The following is a 17751-nucleotide window of genomic DNA, read 5'->3' as shown; positions in this document are numbered from 1 at the left end:
ACTGGCATTAAATTGACAGCAAGACCAATTATTTTGAAACAATTTGGAATAAGTTTATTAAACACAAATCGATTCATCTGATCGGTGTGATCTACCACTTGTTCCAGCCACTTGGAACTATGTACATGGTTCCATTGTCAAGGGGATCATCCCCGTTAGTGTTAGCTGGCCTGGCGTTCTCATGAGTCTCCCCGTCATGGCCTGATATGAGGAGACTCCTGTTGTTTTATAAGGTGTGGACCTCATTACCATTAAGCACATTGGCAGCGGGGTGAGTGGGGTGGTCCGCACACAATTTTTTTAACATTAACTTGAGGGTCCTGTTACCCCTTTTGACCCCTCCGGATGACTGGGGGTGGTGAGCAATATGTAGTTTGTGTTTTATCCCCAACATTTCCTGCAGATGGGTAAAACTCTTACCGATAAAGTGCGAACCTTGATCACTGTCCACTTGTACCAGTACATGATTTAATAATGTTTTGGCTGCTATGATTGTAGTGTTGGAACGGCAGGGGAATGCTTCGATCCATTTAGTGAATTGATCCACCACCACTAGGGCATGCTGAAAATTGCCTTGCGCCTGTGGAAGTGGCCCAATGAAGTCTATCTGGAGGTGAGACCATGGCCCTTGAGGTGGGGGTGCACTTTGAAGCAAGACTCGGTTAGTGCACGTGGGAGGATTGTGCTGCAGGCATGGTAGGCATCGTGCCATATATAGGTTGATTGTTTCCCTCATGGAAGGCCACCAAGCTGTGGATGCTACCTTATAGAAGGTTACCAGGGCCGAATAGTGCCCTGCTGTCGGGTGGGAGTGAAAGAGGGAGAGCAGTCCCTGACCCACCTCTGGTGGAACACACACCACCGGGCAGGCGTTTGGCTTTCTTTTGAACATCAGCAACTGCTCCGCTGAGCCAGGGGCAGTGGCTAGTGTGGTATTGGGGCCAGGCTGTCGGTTGGGGAAGGGGTCTGTCAGGGGCAGTGGCTAGTGTGGTATTGGGGGCCAGGCTGTCGGTTGGGGAAGGGGTCCGTCAGGGACAGTGGCTAGTGTGGTATTGGGGCCAGGCTGTCGGTTGAGGAAGGGGTCTGTCAGGGGCAGTGGCTAGTGTGGTATTGGGGGCCCAGGCTGTCGGTTGGGGAAGGGGTCTGTCAGGGACAGTGTCTAGTGTGGTATTGGGGGCCAGGCTGTCGGTTGGGGAAGGGGTCCGTCAGGGGCAGTGGCTAGTGTGGTATTGGGGCCAGACTGTCGGTTGGGGAAGGGGTCCGTCAGGGGCAGTGGCTAGTGTGGTATTGGGGCCAGACTGTCGGTTGGGGAAGGGGTCTGTCAGGGACGGCGTCTAGTGTGGTATTGGGGGCCCAGGCTGTCGGTTGGGGAAGGGGTATGTCAGGGACAGTGGCTAGTGTGGTATTGGGGGTCCAGACTGTTGGTTGGGGAAGGGGTCTGTCAGGGGCAGTGGCTAGTGTGGTATTGGGGCCAGACTGTCGGTTGGGGAAGGGGTCTGTCAGGGGCAGTGGCTAGTGTGGTATTGGGGGCCCAGGCTGTTGGTTGGGGAAGGGGTCTGTCAGGGACAGTGTCTAGTGTGGTATTGGGGGCCCAGGCTGTTGGTTGGGGAAGGGGTCTGTCAGGGGCAGTGGCTAGTGTGGTATTGGGGCCAGGCTGTCGGTTGAGGAAGGGGTCTGTCAGGGGCAGTGGCTAGTGTGGTATTGGGGGCCAGGCTGTCAGTTGGGGAAGGGGTCCGTCAGGGGCAGTGGCTAGTGTGGTATTGGGGGCCAGGCTGTCGGTTGGGGAAGGGGTCTGTCAGGGACAGTGTCTAGTGTGGTATTGGGGCCAGGCTGTCGGTTGGGGAAGGGGTCTGTCAGGGATAGTGTCTAGTGTGGTATTGGGGCCAGGCTGTCGGTTGAGGAAGGGGTCCGTCAGGGACAGTGGCTAGTATGGTATTGGGGGCCCAGACTGTCGGTTGGGGAAGGGGTCTGTCAGGGGCAGTGGCTAGTGTGGTATTGGGGGCCCAGGCTGTCGGTTGGGGAAGGGGTCTGTCAGGGGCAGTGGCTAGTGTGGTATTGGGGGCCCAGGCTGTTGGTTGGGGAAGGGGTCTGTCAGGGGCAGTGGCTAGTGTGGTATTGGGGGCCCAGGCTGTTGGTTGGGGAAGGGGTCTGTCAGGGGCAGTGGCTAGTGTGGTATTGGGGGCCCAGGCTGTCAGTTGAGGAAGGGGTCTGCCTTCCTCGTGCCAGGTGATTACAATGGCGTATGGCCAGTACTGCTGCTGCAGGGATTTTAAATCTAGGTGATCTGTTGGGGAGCCCTTGCTGTAAAGTCCGCGCCTCAATAATACACGGACTTCGGGAGAACAGTTTAACAGGTACTTTACTGAACAAGAGGCAGCTTGAAACTGAAATTACAGAAGCCTGCTAGGGCCTTTTATACAGGGGTGGTCACTGCCGGTACTGCAGTCTAAGACCAGTTATTCCCTTAAAGGTACATACAAAACAATTCCTCCCCTTTTAGATAAACAGAACATAACATTCATTTAACAACTAAATAATAACTAATTACAATTACAATTTTCTCAGTACTATATACATCAACTGAAATAGTCATTTATAAGTTCAGTCTTTGAGGAGGCTTCCTGATCCGGACTGGATAGCGCCTTTCTCGAGTATCCTGTTCTGGCGGTGGAGTCAATTCTGGCTCATTGTCATTGGTTGGTTCATCAGCTTCCAATACCCCTGCTTCTGAGGTAGACGCAATCTGTACTTCGGGCTCATTACCAGGTGCACATGCTTGTGGTACAGGTTTGGCTTGTTCCTGTGACTCTAGAATCTGGTCAGCATGGCGTCTCACGATGCTCTCTCCAACGTCCACTGTGTACATTAGTGGTCCCTGCTGTGTGCATATCGTGCCTGGCTGCCATTTTTCTGTTCGGTAGTCGCGGGCCAAGACTGGTTGCCCTATCTTGAAGCTCCTGGTTGGCTTCTCATTTATGTGCTGGAACTGCTTATCCTCAACATCTCGTCTTATGTTTGGTTTGAGCAAATCCAAGCAACATCTTAGTCTCCGGTTGAAAAACAGTACGGCTGGAGTTTGGTTGGTTACTGCATGTGTCACATGTAAGCAAACAGGAAGTTATCCACCTTGTGTTGCTGTGGTATGTCGTCATGATACATTGCCTTTATGGCCTTTTTAAAGGTCTGAACAAACCTCTCAGCCAATCCATTTGTGGCTGGATGATGTGGGGCAGATGTGTAATGTTTCACCCCATTATTCTTCAGGAACCTCCGGAAATCCTCAGACACAAACTGTGGGCCATTGTCGGAACAGATCTGTTCTGGCAACCCATTCCTGGCGAAGATGGTCCTTAGGACTGCAATAGTTTTCTCCGTGGTGGTGGAGGACATTTTAATGACCTCTGGCCATTTCGAATAGGCGTCCACAGCGATTAGAAACATTGAGTCCATAAATGGACCAGCGAAATCAATGTGTACCCATTGCCATGGAGATGAGGGCCACTCCCATGGATGTAGCGGGGCCTGTGGTGGAGCGTTTTGGACCTTCTGGCATCCTGTGCATCTCTTGGTCATATCCTCGAGTTCTTTATCGATTCCCGGCCACCACACAAATGCCCTGGCTAGGCTCTTCATTTTTACCCCTCCCAGATGACCCTCGTGAAGCTCATTGAGTACTCTATCTCTCAACTTGGGTGGAATTACCACTCGGGATCAACACAGCAAGGTTCCCCGGCACACTGACAGCTGTTCCCTCCTTGGCGAGAATGCTGGCAACAGTGAGTCGCCATATGCTGGCCATCCCTTCAGCGTCAAATCATAGACCCGAGAGAGTGTCGGGTCATTTCGGGTTTCCTTCTCAATACTTGCGTTTGTAACAGGCAAACATTCGACTATGGTCGCATGGAATATCTCCACCGGGTCCACTGCAGGTGCTTCTTCCGCCGTAGGCAACGGTAGGCGCGACAGCCCATCAGCGCTTCCATGTTGTTTCGGACCTTTGTACTCTATGTCATACTGATGTGCCCCTAGAAAAAGTGACCATCTTTGCAGCCGTTGCGCCGTCATCACCGGAACGCCCTTCTTTGGGTTAAAAATTGAGACCAGGGGTTGATGATCAGTCAGTAGGGTGAATTTCTGCCCGTGCAGATAGTGATTGAACTTCTTCACCCCCCACACCAGGCTGAGGGCCTCCCTGTCAATCTGGGCGTAGTTACGCTCGGCTGAGGTTAGCGAGCGCAATGCAAAGGCTATTGGCCTCTCTGAACCGTCACTGAATTTGTGTGACAGCGCCGCTCCAATGCCGTAAGGTGACGCATCACATGCCAACCGAATCGGTAGTGTTGGGTTGTAGTGGGCCAATACTTCTTTTGAAGTGATTTGGCATTTACATTCCTGAAAGGCATGCTTACACTCATCACTCCATTTCCATGTTACACCAGCTTGAAGGAGGGCGTTCAGTGGGTGCAGAATTGTAGATAAATTCGGCAAGAACTTATGGTAGTAGCTCACCAACCCGAGGAACGACCTCAGTTGCGACACATTTTCTGGTGCTGGAGCCTTGACTACAGCCTCAATCTTGTCCGGCGACTTATGCAACCCTTCCTCATCAATCATGTGGCCACAATACGAGATTTGTCTCCTGAAGAACTCGCATTTGGGACGGTTGGCTCGTAACCCATATTCCTGCAATCTCGTGAGCACCTGTTCCAGGTTGGCAAGGTGTTCATTGTCATTTTCGCCCATAACCAGGATGTCGTCCAAATAACACTGGGTCCCCGGGATCCCTTGCAGGACTTGTTCCATCGCCCTCTGCCAAATAGCCGGGGCCGATGCTACCCCGCATACCAGTCGATTGTACTGGTAAAGGCCTTTGTGAGTGTTTATCGTGAGGTATTTCCTAGATGCTTCTTCCACCTCCATTTGTAGATACGCTTGAGCCAGGTCAATCTTTGTAAAACGATTCCCTCCAGATAGTGAGGCGAAAATATCTTCTATCCGCGGAAGCGGATACTGTACTGTGTGCAGGACTGGGTTCACAGTCACCTTGAAGTCCCCACAGATGCGAACCTTCCTTGGCTCCCCAGGTGTGCTGCTCAATGCTTTCTTCATTACAGGAACGATGGGTGTGGCCCACTCGCTCCAGTCCACCTTAGACAGCATCCCCGAACGCTCCAGACTCTCCAGTTCAGCTTCCACAGCTGGGCGTATCGCGTATGGCACCGGTCTGGCCTTGAAAAATTTTGGGGTTGCGTTATCCTCAATCTTTATGGTTGCCTTTACTCCTTTTAGAGTCCCAAGTCCTTGTTGGAACACCTCTTCCGCGTCAGATAGAATTGGTGACAGACGTCCAGGTGTGACTTCATCATCTTTTTTGTCAGTCACAGTTAGTGCCAGAATGGAATGCCAATCCAATTGTAGTCTTCGGATCCATTCACGTCCCAATAATGGTGGTCCTCCATCTCGTAGTATATATATGTATAGTTTCTGTGTTTCCTTTCCGTTATTTTCAACTGGCACCCTTATTTTTCCTCTGGGGTAGACCTTTTGCCCCATGTATGTCTTCAATACAATGGACGTGTCCTTTAAGAGTATGTGTGAGAATAGCCGCTCATAGTCTCGTCGATTCATGACAGTTAGGGCTGATCCTGTGTCCAATTCCATCTTCACTAGGGACCCTGCTATCATGAGGGTGACCCAAATGGTTCGGTGATCTTCTTTTGTGATCACGTTGTGTAACTTTAAACAACTTAGTCGCCTGCTCCCGGAGTCATTATCACTCTCCTGATCTTCTGAACTACTATCTGTCAGTTTCTTTACTTTCCTGTACTGTTCCTTAGTAGTTCTTGTCGTGTTGGTCTTCTTTCCCGACCTGCAGACTCTTGCTATATGTCCCATTTTCCCGCATTGCCTGCATATTTTGTCTTTAAACCAGCAGTCCTTCTGCTCATGGGTTGTTCTGCCGCAGCGATAGCACTTTTCGGCTCCATACGCCATTTCGTTAGCGCTGTATTCTTGTGGTTTCTGTTGTATTTCCGCAGCTCCCCGTGCTGCTGCTTCGTAGGATACTGCCACGCTGAAAGCCTGTTCTAGCGTCAGGTCCTTTTTTGAAAGTAGTCGTTTCTGGGTTCCTTCACTCTGGAGCCCGCAGACAAACTTATCCCGTAAGGTGTCTGCCAGTCCTGCTCCGAACTGGCAGTGCTTCGATAACTTGCGTCGTTCCGTAAGATAGTCAGCATTGCTCTCATCTTTGTGCTGGTTTCTTTTATGGAACTTGAATCTTTCTGCTATCAGCAGTGGTGTAGGGCTTAGATGTTCCTGTAAGATATGAACAATCTCCTCAAAACTTTTTTCCATTGGTTTAGCTGGGGTAATTAAATTCCGCAATAGGCCGTACGTACTCGCACCCATCAGATTTAATAATACTGACGCCCTCTTTCCATCTGCCACCTCATTTGCCTTGCAGTACACTTCAATTCTTTCCACATACGTGGTCCAATCTTCTACCTCGTTGTCGAAAGCAGTGATACTGCCACTTTTCGGCATCTTGGGCGATTTGAAATGGCGCCTCCCGCGCTTTTGCTTCTTCCCCAATGGAATAAAATGGCACCTCCCGCCCTTTTGCTTCTTCCCCAACGGGATAAAATGGCGCCTCCCGCGCTTTTGCTTCTTCCCCTTACTGCCACGCTGCTCCTAGCATTCTACGGGGTAATGGCGGCGACCCGCAGCTTCGGCGCGTCTCGCTTTCCTTCCCCCCCCGTTTAGTTTCTCTCCGCTGTCCTGTTCTCGAGCACCGACCGCGCCCTGTGCGCTCCACCCTCTCTCTCTTGTTTTCTTTTCCCGGCGATGCTGCGCGGCCCGATTTGTGGAGCCGCTCGATCGAGCTTGAGCCCGCCGCAGTCCGGAAGGGTCAGCGCGCTACCTGCTACCAGCACGATTCGCTGGAACCACAGTCTCTCCCGCAATTCTCCAAACACCGATGGATTCTTTGGGCGGTTGCCCTCGGTCGACGCCCGTTGCTCAGACTACGACCTTCCAGGACCTTCCTTTCAGGCGAGATCCCCGTGAGATGATGCCACACTGCAGGTGAGTTCGAACTTACTCGTCGCCACTGTAAAGTCCGCACCTCAATAATACACGGACTTCGGGAGAACAGTTTAACAGGTACTTTTCTGAACAAGAATCAGCTTGAAACTGAAACTACAGAAGCCTGCTAGGGCCTTTTATACAGGGGTGGTTACTGCCGGTACTGCAGTCTAAGACCAGTTATTCCCTTAAAGGTACATACACAACACTTGCTAACAGCATTGCAGGGCTCAAGAACTATATCCTCTATCTCCCCAACAATCGCAGCATCCTTGGCTGCCCTGTCTGCTCTGGAATTTCCCTCATTATGTGGACCCCCTTTTCTATGGGCTGCTACCTTTCCTATGAAGCACGGCTGGGATAGCTGTTTAAGATATGACCAGAGTGACCAGAGCAGGCATAACCAGGGCCCAAGGACCAGGGCTTTACCGTCTATTGTACGGTAGTCATTTTTGTGGTATAGGGGCAAGGAGAGCATGGTATTTATAGCATAGGCACAATCGGACCAAATAGTCACGGGTCTATCTGAGGTTTCTTTCACGGCGGTTAGAAGTGCGGCGATTTCTGCATATTGTGAGGGCTGTCAGTTGCAACATCGCTGGATGGTTCTCTCTGGCAATACCACAGCATACCCGGTGTGGGGGATCCCTCGATGTGGTATGAGGACCCATCGACATAGACATCTGGGGCTCCCTGTATGGGCTCTTTCTGCACAGGATGGGTCTCAAAGTTAATCAGGGGTAGCGGACATTCATGCAGTTCCCCCCTCATAAACCAGAAATTGTGGCAGCAATGTGGTGGGTTTGGAAATGATACCAATGTCTCTTTCCATAAATTCCAATGTCCATTTGCTGAGGCGCTGCGAGGAAACGAGCGAATCTCCAGGTTTCATCAGTAGGTTCAGAGGTGTGTGAGCGCTGTGAAGGATGGTAGCTTGTAGCCCAGAAATAAAGGTAAAATGATGGACCGCACAGAAGACGGCCAGCAGGTGGTGCTCACACGTGGTATACATCTTTTCTGCTCCCTGCAGGATTGGAGACGCATATGCAATGGGTTGTAGTCGATTAGCTCGCGTTTGGCACAGAACTGCGACAAGGCTTTGTTCTGTGGCCCCGACCTCCAAATGGAAGGGCTGTGTGGGATCTGGAGGAATCAGACATGCGGCCTGTATCACTGCAGTTTTTAATTTGGCCACGGACTGGGTGTGAGCATCAGTCCATGCTGGGCGTATGTCATCACCCTGCAGTTTTATCAAATCATACAGGGGCTCTGCAAAGCCTGGGATAAAGTTCCTTTTGTACACCACCAAACCCAAGAATGATCGTAGGGCTGTTTTGGAAGTGGGTAATGGTAGTCGCTGTATTATCTCCACCTTGTGGGAGTCAGGGGATGATCCCTTTGGAGAAATGGACACTCCCAGAAAGGTGACCTGTTCTTTTACCAACTGAGCCTTATGGGGATTCACCTTTAGTCCCGCCTGAGCCAACAATGTCAACAGTTCGTGCAAAGGGGACAGATGCTCCTGCATGTTATCGGTTGCCAGCAGTAGATCGTCTACGTACTGTAGCAAGCAGGTGGTGTGGGAAAAGTCTTTTAAAACTGCAGCCATTGTTGTGTGGAAGATTATGGGGGCATTGTGGAACCCCTGAGGCAGGCATGTCCAGGTGTAGCTCTGGTCCTCAAATGTGAACACGAATTTGTACTGGTCCTCCCTTTTAACAGGGATACTCCAGAATCCATTGGTGATGTCGAGGGTCGAGAAGTATTTGGAACCAGCAGGAATTTGAGATAATATGGTGGGAGCTTCTCTTACTACCGGTGAGCAGGCTGGCGTTACAGGATTTAACTTTCTGTAATCATTAGTCAGTCGCCAGCTGCTATCAGGCTTTTTAACCGGCCATGTGGGTGAATTGGTTGTGAAAGTGCCTGTCCTAACAACACCCTGCTCGACTAGGGATTTTATGGTGTCTCGGATGTAAGGGTGACTCTCCCTTGGGATGGGGTACTGTTTAGTGAATGAATGGGGGGGGTCCCACAATAGACTCTTCGCCTGCCATTTTTCCACAATAGTGCATGCATGTGGCAAACACCTTTTCTGAATTATTTTTGCCACAGCTTCATTTTCGCTCCCCGGAGGGTCATACTCGGATGGCTTTTTAATAGCAAAAATAAAGTGAGCATCTGAAATTTCTGTCACTTTTGCATTATTTCTCAATCCCATCCAAACACAATCCCGATTATAATCTATTACCGCGTCATACTGATCCAAAACATCAGTCCCTAAAATTCCCCTTCCGTCAGGGGTGGTCATCAGAATCGGCGCTGGGGCCTTACAGGTGAGGCCTCCCAACTGAAGTTCAGAGGCCTTCCCTGTATACGCGGTGGTTGTATCACCAATAAACCCTTTAAGGGCCGTACAACCCTTGCCCGTCGCTGCATGGTGTTCAGGGTATGGGGTGTGGATGGTGGTAACGGCTGAGCCAGTGTCGGGGTATGGGGTGTGGGTGATGGTAACGGCTGAGCCAGTGTCGGGGTATGGGGTGTGGGTGATGGTAACGGCTGAGCCAGTGTCGGGGTATGGGGTGTGGATGGTGGTAACGGCTGAGCCAGTGTCAGGGTATGGGGTGTGGATGGTGGTAACGGCTGAGCCAGTGTCAGGGTATGGGGTGTGGATGATGGTAACGGCTGAGCCAGTGTCAGGGTATGGGGTGTGGATGATGGTAACGGCTGAGCCAGTGTCAGGGTATGGGGTGTGGATGGTGGTAACGGCTGAGCCAGTGTCAGGGTATGGGGTGTGGATGGTGGTAACCGCTGAGCCAGTGTCAGGGTATGGGGTGTGGATGGTGGTAACCGCTGAGCCAGTGTCAGGGTATGGGGTGTGATTGGTGGTAACGGCTGAGCCAGTGTCAGGGTATGGGGTGTGGGTGATGGTAACGGCTGAGCCAGTGTCAGGGTATGGGGTGTGGATGGTGGTAACGGCTGATCCAGTGTCGGGGTATGGGGTGTGGGTGATGGTAACGGCTGAGCCAGTGTCGGGGTATGGGGTGTGGGTGATGGTAAAGGCTGAGCCAGTGTCGGGGTATGGGGTGTGGGTGATGGTAACGGCTGAGCCAGTGTCAGGGTATGGGGTGTGGATGATGGTAACGGCTGAGCCAGTGTCAGGGTATGGGGTGTGGATGGTGGTAACGGCTGAGCCAGTGTCAGGGTATGGGGTGTGGATGGTGGTAACCGCTGAGCCAGTGTCAGGGTATGGGGTGTGGATGGTGGTAACCGCTGAGCCAGTGTCAGGGTATGGGGTGTGATTGGTGGTAACGGCTGAGCCAGTGTCAGGGTATGGGGTGTGGGTGATGGTAACGGCTGAGCCAGTGTCAGGGTATGGGGTGTGGATGATGATAACGGCTGAGCCAGTGTCAGGGTATGGGGTGTGGATGATGGTAACGGCTGAGCCAGTGTCAGGGTATGGGGTGTGGATGGTGGTAACGGCTGAGCCAGTGTCAGGGTATGGGGTGTGGATGATGGTAATGGCTGAGCCAGTGTCGGGGTATGGGGTGTGGATGATGGTAACGGCTGAGCCAGTGTCAGGGTATGGGGTGTGGATGATGGTAACGGCTGAGCCAGTGTCAGGGTATGGGGTGTGGATGGTGGTAACGGCTGAGCCAGTGTCAGGGTATGGGGTGTGGATGGTGGTAACGGCTGATCCAGTGTTATGGTATGGGGTGTGGATGATGATAACGGCTGAGCCAGTGTCAGGGTATGGGGTGTGGATGATGGTAATGGCTGAGCCAGTGTCGGGGTATGGGGTGTGGATGATGGTAACGGCTGAGCCAGTGTCAGGGTATGGGGTGTGGATGATGGTAACGGCTGAGCCAGTGTTGGTGTATGGGGTGTGGATGATGGTAACGGCTGAGCCAGTGTTGGTGTATGGGGTGTGGATGATGGTAACGGCTGAGCCAGTGTCGGGGTATGGGGTGTGGATGATGGTAACGGCTGAGCCAGTGTCGGGGTATGGGGTGTGGATGATGGTAACGGCTGAGCCAGTGTCAGGGTATGGGTTGTGGATGGTGGTAACGGCTGAGCCAGTGTCAGGGTATGGGGTGTGGATGATGGTAACGGCTGAGCCAGTGTCAGGTAATGGGGTGTGGGTGATGGTAACGGCTGAGCCAGTGTCAGGGTATGGGGTGTGGATGGTGGTAACGGCTGAGCCAGTGTCAGGGTATGGGGTGTGGATGGTGGTAACGGCTGAGCCAGTGTCAGGGTATGGGGTGTGGATGGTGGTAACGGCTGAGCCAGTGTCGGTGTATGGGGTGTGGATGATGTTAACGGCTGAGCCAGTGTCAGGGTATGGGGTGTGGATGGTGGTAACGACTGAGCCAGTGTCAGGGTATGGGGTGTGGATGATGGTAACGGCTGAGCCACTGTCAGGGTATGGGGTGTGGATGGTGGTAACGGCTGAGCCAGTGTTCAGGGTATGGGGTGTGGATGGTGGTAACGGCTGAGCCAGTGTCAGGGTATGGGGTGTGGATGGTGGTAACGGCTGAGCCAGTGTCGGGGTATGGGGTGTGGATGGTGGTAACGGCTGAGCCAGTGTCCGGGTATGGGGTGTGGATGGTGGTAAAGGCTGAGCCAGTGTCAGGGTATGGGGTGTGGATGGTGGTAACGGCTGAGCCAGTGTCGGGGTATGGGGTGTGGATGGTGCTAACGGCTGAGCCAGTGTCGGGGTATGGGGTGTGGATGATGGTAACGGCTGAGCCAGTGTCGGGGTATGTGGTGTGGATGGTGGTAACGGCTGAGCCAGTGTCGGGGTATGGGGTGTGGATGGTGGTAACGGCTGAGCCAGTGTCCGGGTATGGGGTGTGGATGGTGGTAACGGCTGAGCCAGTGTCAGGGTATGGGGTGTGGATGGTGGTAACGGCTGAGCCAGTGTCGGGTATGGGGTGTGGATGGTGCTAACGGCTGAGCCAGTGTCAAGGTGTGGGGTGTGGATGGTGGTAACGGCTTAGCCAGTGTCAGGGTATGGGGTGTGGATGATGGTAATGGCTGAGCCAGTGTCAGGGTATGGGGTGTGGATGATGGTAACGGCTGAGCCAGTGTCGTGGTATGGGGTGTGGATGATGGTAACGGCTGAGCCAGTGTCGGGATATGGGGTGTGGATGGTGGTAACGGCTGAGCCAGTGTCAGGGTATGGGGTATGAATGATGGTAACGACTGAGCCAGTGTTCAGGGTATGGGGTGTGGATGATGGTAACGGCTGAGCCAGTGTTGGGGTATGGGGTGTGGATGGTGGTAACGGCTGAGCCAATGTCAGGGTATGGGGTATGAATGATGGTAACGGCTGAGCCAGTGTTCAGGGTATGGGGTGTGGATGATGGTAACGGCTGAGCCAGTTTCGGGGTATGGGGTGTGGATGATGGTAACGGCTGAGCCAGTGTCGGGGTATGGGGTGTGGATGATGGTAACGGCTGAGCCAGTGTCGGGGTATGGGGTGTGGATGGTGGTAACGGCTGAGCCAGTGTCAGGGTATGGGGTGTGGATGGTGGTAACGGCTAAGCCAGTGTCGGGGTATGGGGTGTGGGTGATGGTAACGGCTGAGCCAGTGTCGGGGTATGGGGTGTGGATGGTGGTAATGGCTGAGCCAGTGTCGGGGTATGGGGTGTGGATGGTGGTAACGGCTGAGCCAGTGTCAGGGTATGGGGTGTGGATGGTGGTAACGGCTGAGCCAGTGTCAGGGTATGGGGTGTGAATGATGGTAACGGTTGAGCAAGTGTCGGGGTATGGGGTGTGGATGATGTTAACGGCTGAGCCAGTGTCAGGGTATGGCGTGTGGATGGTGGTAACGGCTGAGCCAGTGTCAGGGTATGGGGTGTGGATGGTGGTAACGGCTGAGCCAGTGTCAGGGTATGGGGTGTGGATAGTGGTAACGGCTGAGCCAGTGTCAGGGTATGGGGTGTGGATGATGGTAACGGCTGAGCCAGTGTCAGTGTATGGGGTGTGGATGATGGTAACGGCTGAGCCAGTGTCAGGTTATGGGGTGTGGATGGTGGTAACGGCTGAGCCAGTGTCAGGGTATGGGGTGTGGATGATGGTAACGGCTGAGCCAGTGTCGGGGTATGGGGTGTGGATGATGGTAACGGCTGAGCCAGTGTCGGGGTATGGGTTGTGGATGGTGGTAACGGCTGAGCCAGTGTCAAGGTATGGGGTGTGGATGGTGGTAACGGCTTAGCCAGTGTCAGGGTATGGGGTGTGGATGATGGTAACGGCTGAGCCAGTGTCGGGGTATGGGGTGTGGATGGTGGTACCGGCTGAGCCAGTGTCGGGGTATGGGGTGTGGATGGAGGTAACGGCTGAGCCAGTGTCGGGGTATGGGGTGTGGATGGTGGCAACGGCTGAGCCAGTGTCAGGGTATGGGGTGTGGATGATGGTAACGGCTGAGCCAGTGTTCAGGGTATGGGGTGTGGATGGTGGTAACGGCTGAGCCAGTGTCGGGGTATGGGGTGTGGATGGTGGTAACGGCTGAGCCAGTGTCAGGGTATGGGGTATGAATGATGGTAACGGCTGAGCCAGTGTTCAGGGTATGGGGTGTGGATGATGGTAACGGCTGAGCCAGTTTCGGGATATGGGGTGTGGATGATGGTAACGGCTGAGCCAGTGTCGGGGTATGGGGTGTGGATGATGGTAACGGCTGAGCCAATGTCAGGGTATGGGGTGTGGATGGTGGTAACGGCTGAGCCAATGTCAGGGTATGGGGTGTGGATGGTGGTAACTGCTGAGCCAGTGTTGATAAGCATAATCTGCTGCTTGCCCCCTTTTAAGACAACAAGGACGACTGGTGTCCCACTACTATCATGTCAGAACCCCACTTCCGACAAATATTTGGGGGCCAAACCCTGTCATAGGGTGGATCCTTGGAAGGGTCCCTCCAATGGTTATGCATTGACGATAGGATTTTGCATTCCCAATGGGTGTGCATTGGCGATTGCATGCACCGGTAAATGATTTTGTATCTCCCCTGTGACAATTTGGGCTTTCATGAGGGTTATCAACTGGTCCAATCATTGATCCGTCCCAGAGGGCTTGGATTCGTCCTTTTTTAGAAGGATAACTAACTGAGCCAATTGTTGTTCCATCCCAGAGGGTTTGGGTTCATCCCTCGGGAGATATCTATGCATTGCATCGTGTCCGGTGCCCGTCTGGGTCTCCTGCAGTGTTTTGCTAGGTGACCTTCCTTCTTACAATTAAAGCACTGTCCCCTAAAGGGGTAATACCTAGATCCCTCCACCGCTGACACTGGTTTCTTTGCGGTGGATGGTGACTTCACCTTTAACTAGTCTTTTACCATCTCCCAGGCTCTTTGAACGTTAGTCTCTATAGCTGTCCACTGATCGGTGGGCCTCACAGCTATGCCCAGGGTAGTTTTAACTAAAGAGTGGAATTGGGTCAGGAACATCATTTTGAATTGTTCCTGATTCTTTCCTGCTGCAGCATTTGCGGGTGCCTGGTTCTGGGTACATTCATAGATATTTTACAGGCGATTACTGAAGGCCCTAGGAGTCTCATCTGGGCACTGTTTGGTCTGACTAAGCATAGCCACTAAGTTTAAGTTTTGGATCCCGAAGTGGTTTAGGATCTCGGTCACGACTGCATCGGTCGCTGTGCCACGCTGGAGGATCGCGTCTGGCAGATTATTCTTTAAAGAAATGGAACAGGCCAAGAGGAGGACGACTCATGTTAAGTCTCCCTCTTCTAACTCGGGGTGACCCCTCCTGAAATCTGCCCACCTCTTATTAACTACCAGTGGGTCGTCCCCATCATTAATGGGCCCCAAGTCATGGCTACACGCCATGGTGTCGGCACCAGATATGGGCCGTGAGTCGGTATGGTTACTAGTGATGTGACAATGCACATTACGCAGCAAAGAGGTGGTCACTACTGCTACGGTTGGCCCTTGTGTCTCCAAGGTATCCCATCCTTCACCACCCTCCTGGGGATTATACTGACTTCCTTCCTCTTCCCAATCTGTCTCCCCCTCGTCCCCTTCTGTTGTCTCTGTTATGGCTCCCCGTGTTACTGTGGATACTAGGGCCTGTTGCTGCCCTAATTTACTCTTTAGCTGCGCTATTTCTAGGTGGCACCGGGAGTGGTCTGCCTCCCTATGTGGCTTCTTAATTGCTTCCCTTAATGTCCCCCTAATGTCTTCTACTTCCTGCATTGGCATTTTAATAACTTTTTGTGTCAGTGCTATTGTAAAAAATTATGTAAATTTTGCTTTAAAAGACAACCCTTAAATATAACTCTTCTTTCCAAATCCTTTCTGTGGAATAATGTGAAAAAAATCCTGAAACATCGACTTAATTGGACTTTTAACAAATTCAGCAGCAGTTACCCACAGACTCTGTACTAATACTGCAGACGCCAGGGAGGAATTTGGTAAATGCACAGAACAAGACAATAATGGACTATTGCTCACATCAGAACCCTTGCTTTACCCATGGGTTAAATTGAGGGCGGAATTTCTAACCAGTGGAATTTTATCCAATTAATTTCAAGATTAGGTTCTGTAGCCTCTCTGCTGGTGCCCCATTTGAACATGGCTGATATGGAAAAAACCTAGAAGGAAACAATTATTCTGTGATCTTAAAGCAACCCTTGAGATTTACAGCAAGATAATCTGAGACAAATGAGATACAGTCTACTTCTGTTAATTCAGTCTTTTTTGTTCAAAAAATCAAATTATCCAGTAATTAAAATTAAGCAACTCTAATAAAACAAGCGTTTTGTGCTTGGAAAAAAATGAATTAATGGGAAATTCAAATTAAGTGAGTTTGAATTATAAGGAGTAGACTGTATATTGATAAGATGGTGGAATGAGCAAGAAAGTGGCTGATGGAATTCTAAGTGTGAGGTGGTACATTTTAGTAAAAAATCTAAATGTAATAGTTATACTTTGAATGGGGGAAGATTGGGTGATGTGGAAGAGCAGAGGAACAGCACATCAAGTGGATAAGGCCATTAAAACAGGCTAATGGAATACTGGGTTTCATGGGAAGAGGTATAGATAGAAATGTTAAGATGTAATGGTAAATCTGCATAAAACTATAGTTGGAGTACTGCATGCTGTTTTGGGCTCCGCACTATAGGAAAGATGGTGGGGCAATAAAGAGGGTACAGCACAGATTTACCAGGATGCTGTCTGGTACAAGGAAATACAAATAGAGTTGGAAAAACTGGGGATGTATTCATTAGAACAGAGGAAATGATGGGATAATTTTATAAAGGTGCACGCTCGACTGATGTCACGGTCTGTGGGGTGTAGGAGATCGTGGCGGTAGTGTTTAGCACCGCCGCAAAATGTCTGGTCAATTTCGCGAGTGGCGCAAACATCGCCGCGCCCGAGCACTAGTTGCTTTGTGACCCATTAGCGCCCTCTTAAGGCGCTAATGGGAGGTGCAAAGCAACCGAATTTCCCCCCCCACAATGTCTACAAGGCTAGCTTCATCCATCAACCTAGCAACCTCCTTGCAGAATTCAACCCGGTTGGTAAGACAATGTATAATTGCATATAAAGGTAAGGAAATGATGTTGAAATTATAGAAGGCATTTGTTAGGCGACAGCTGGAATATTGCATGCAGTTCTGGGTACCACAGTATAGGAAGGCTAGTAGAGCCATGGAAATTGTACAGTAAAGATTCACTGTAATCATATACCAAGAATGAGAAGTTATAAAGAAAGGCTCAAAAGGTGGGTCTTTTTCACTGGAATAGAGAAGGTTAAAGAAAACCTAATAGAAATGTTCAAAATCTTGAAAAGCTTTGAGAAGGTAAATAGTGGAAGGTTGGTAACAAGGGGTAATAAACTCAGTGTTATCACAAGAAGAACAAAATGGGAAGTTAAAATAATCTTTTCTAGACATAGAGTTATTTAGAACATGAAGTACTTTACCACAAGTGACTATTGAGGCAATGACTATAACATCGATTGAAAAGAAATTGGTAAGTATTTGAAAATAAAAAATAGAAGAGGATCTGGAAAATGGGATCAGATCATTTGCTTCAGTTGAAAGTGGCACAATAATTTAACCAGCAATCTCATACAGATCATTAAAAAAATGCTTTTGAAGCATGAAATAACCGACATTTATATTCAGACTCTCCCAAACGTTATCGTGTGAGGGTAAGCAACATATGTCACGGTCTATTTATTTGGTCTTCTTTACACAATGCTCTGTAATCCTTGCCTGAAGCACAATGACACACCACATAGTATAGAACGCAATAAACTTTTGAACAACAGACTCTCGGCGCAAAACTCAGATCCGTAGTGCCCCTTTTTTGGGCGCTACGAGTGCCTTTAGAGCTCCAAAATGGCGTCTGCGGCACACACGCACTTGTGGGGGGAATCGCATTGGATGCATATTGGTGAGTGCATTATAGAGCGCATGCAATGAACGTCCGCTGGAGGTATGCAGCGCAGGCAGATCATGACGTCAGTCAGCGTGCAATGCTGTTTTGACACCAGCATTGCCATTTTGGAGGTCCACGCTCTAGCTAACACCCTCTCTTAACCTTGCACAGCTGAACACACGTTCAGCAGTAGGAAGGTCCCCCCACCAGTGCTATTTAAAGGAATCATCAACTACTTACAGGTTAGTTGCTGGTTGATTTCTTCTCTCT

General features: G+C 50.9%; 1 pseudogene; it reads right to left on the bottom strand.

Moving 5' to 3' along the window:
• Nucleotides 1–251: 251 nt before the first annotated feature.
• On the bottom strand, nucleotides 252–7679 carry LOC147106724 (uncharacterized; annotated as a pseudogene).
• Nucleotides 7680–17751: the final 10072 nt, after the last annotated feature.

Source organism: Somniosus microcephalus, chromosome 15, assembly GCF_052327205.1.
Source record: "Somniosus microcephalus isolate GS21.2 chromosome 15, FLI_Smic_1.0, whole genome shotgun sequence".
Lineage (NCBI taxonomy): Eukaryota > Metazoa > Chordata > Chondrichthyes > Squaliformes > Somniosidae > Somniosus > Somniosus microcephalus.
This window is presented reverse-complemented; position numbering and strand designations above follow the sequence as displayed.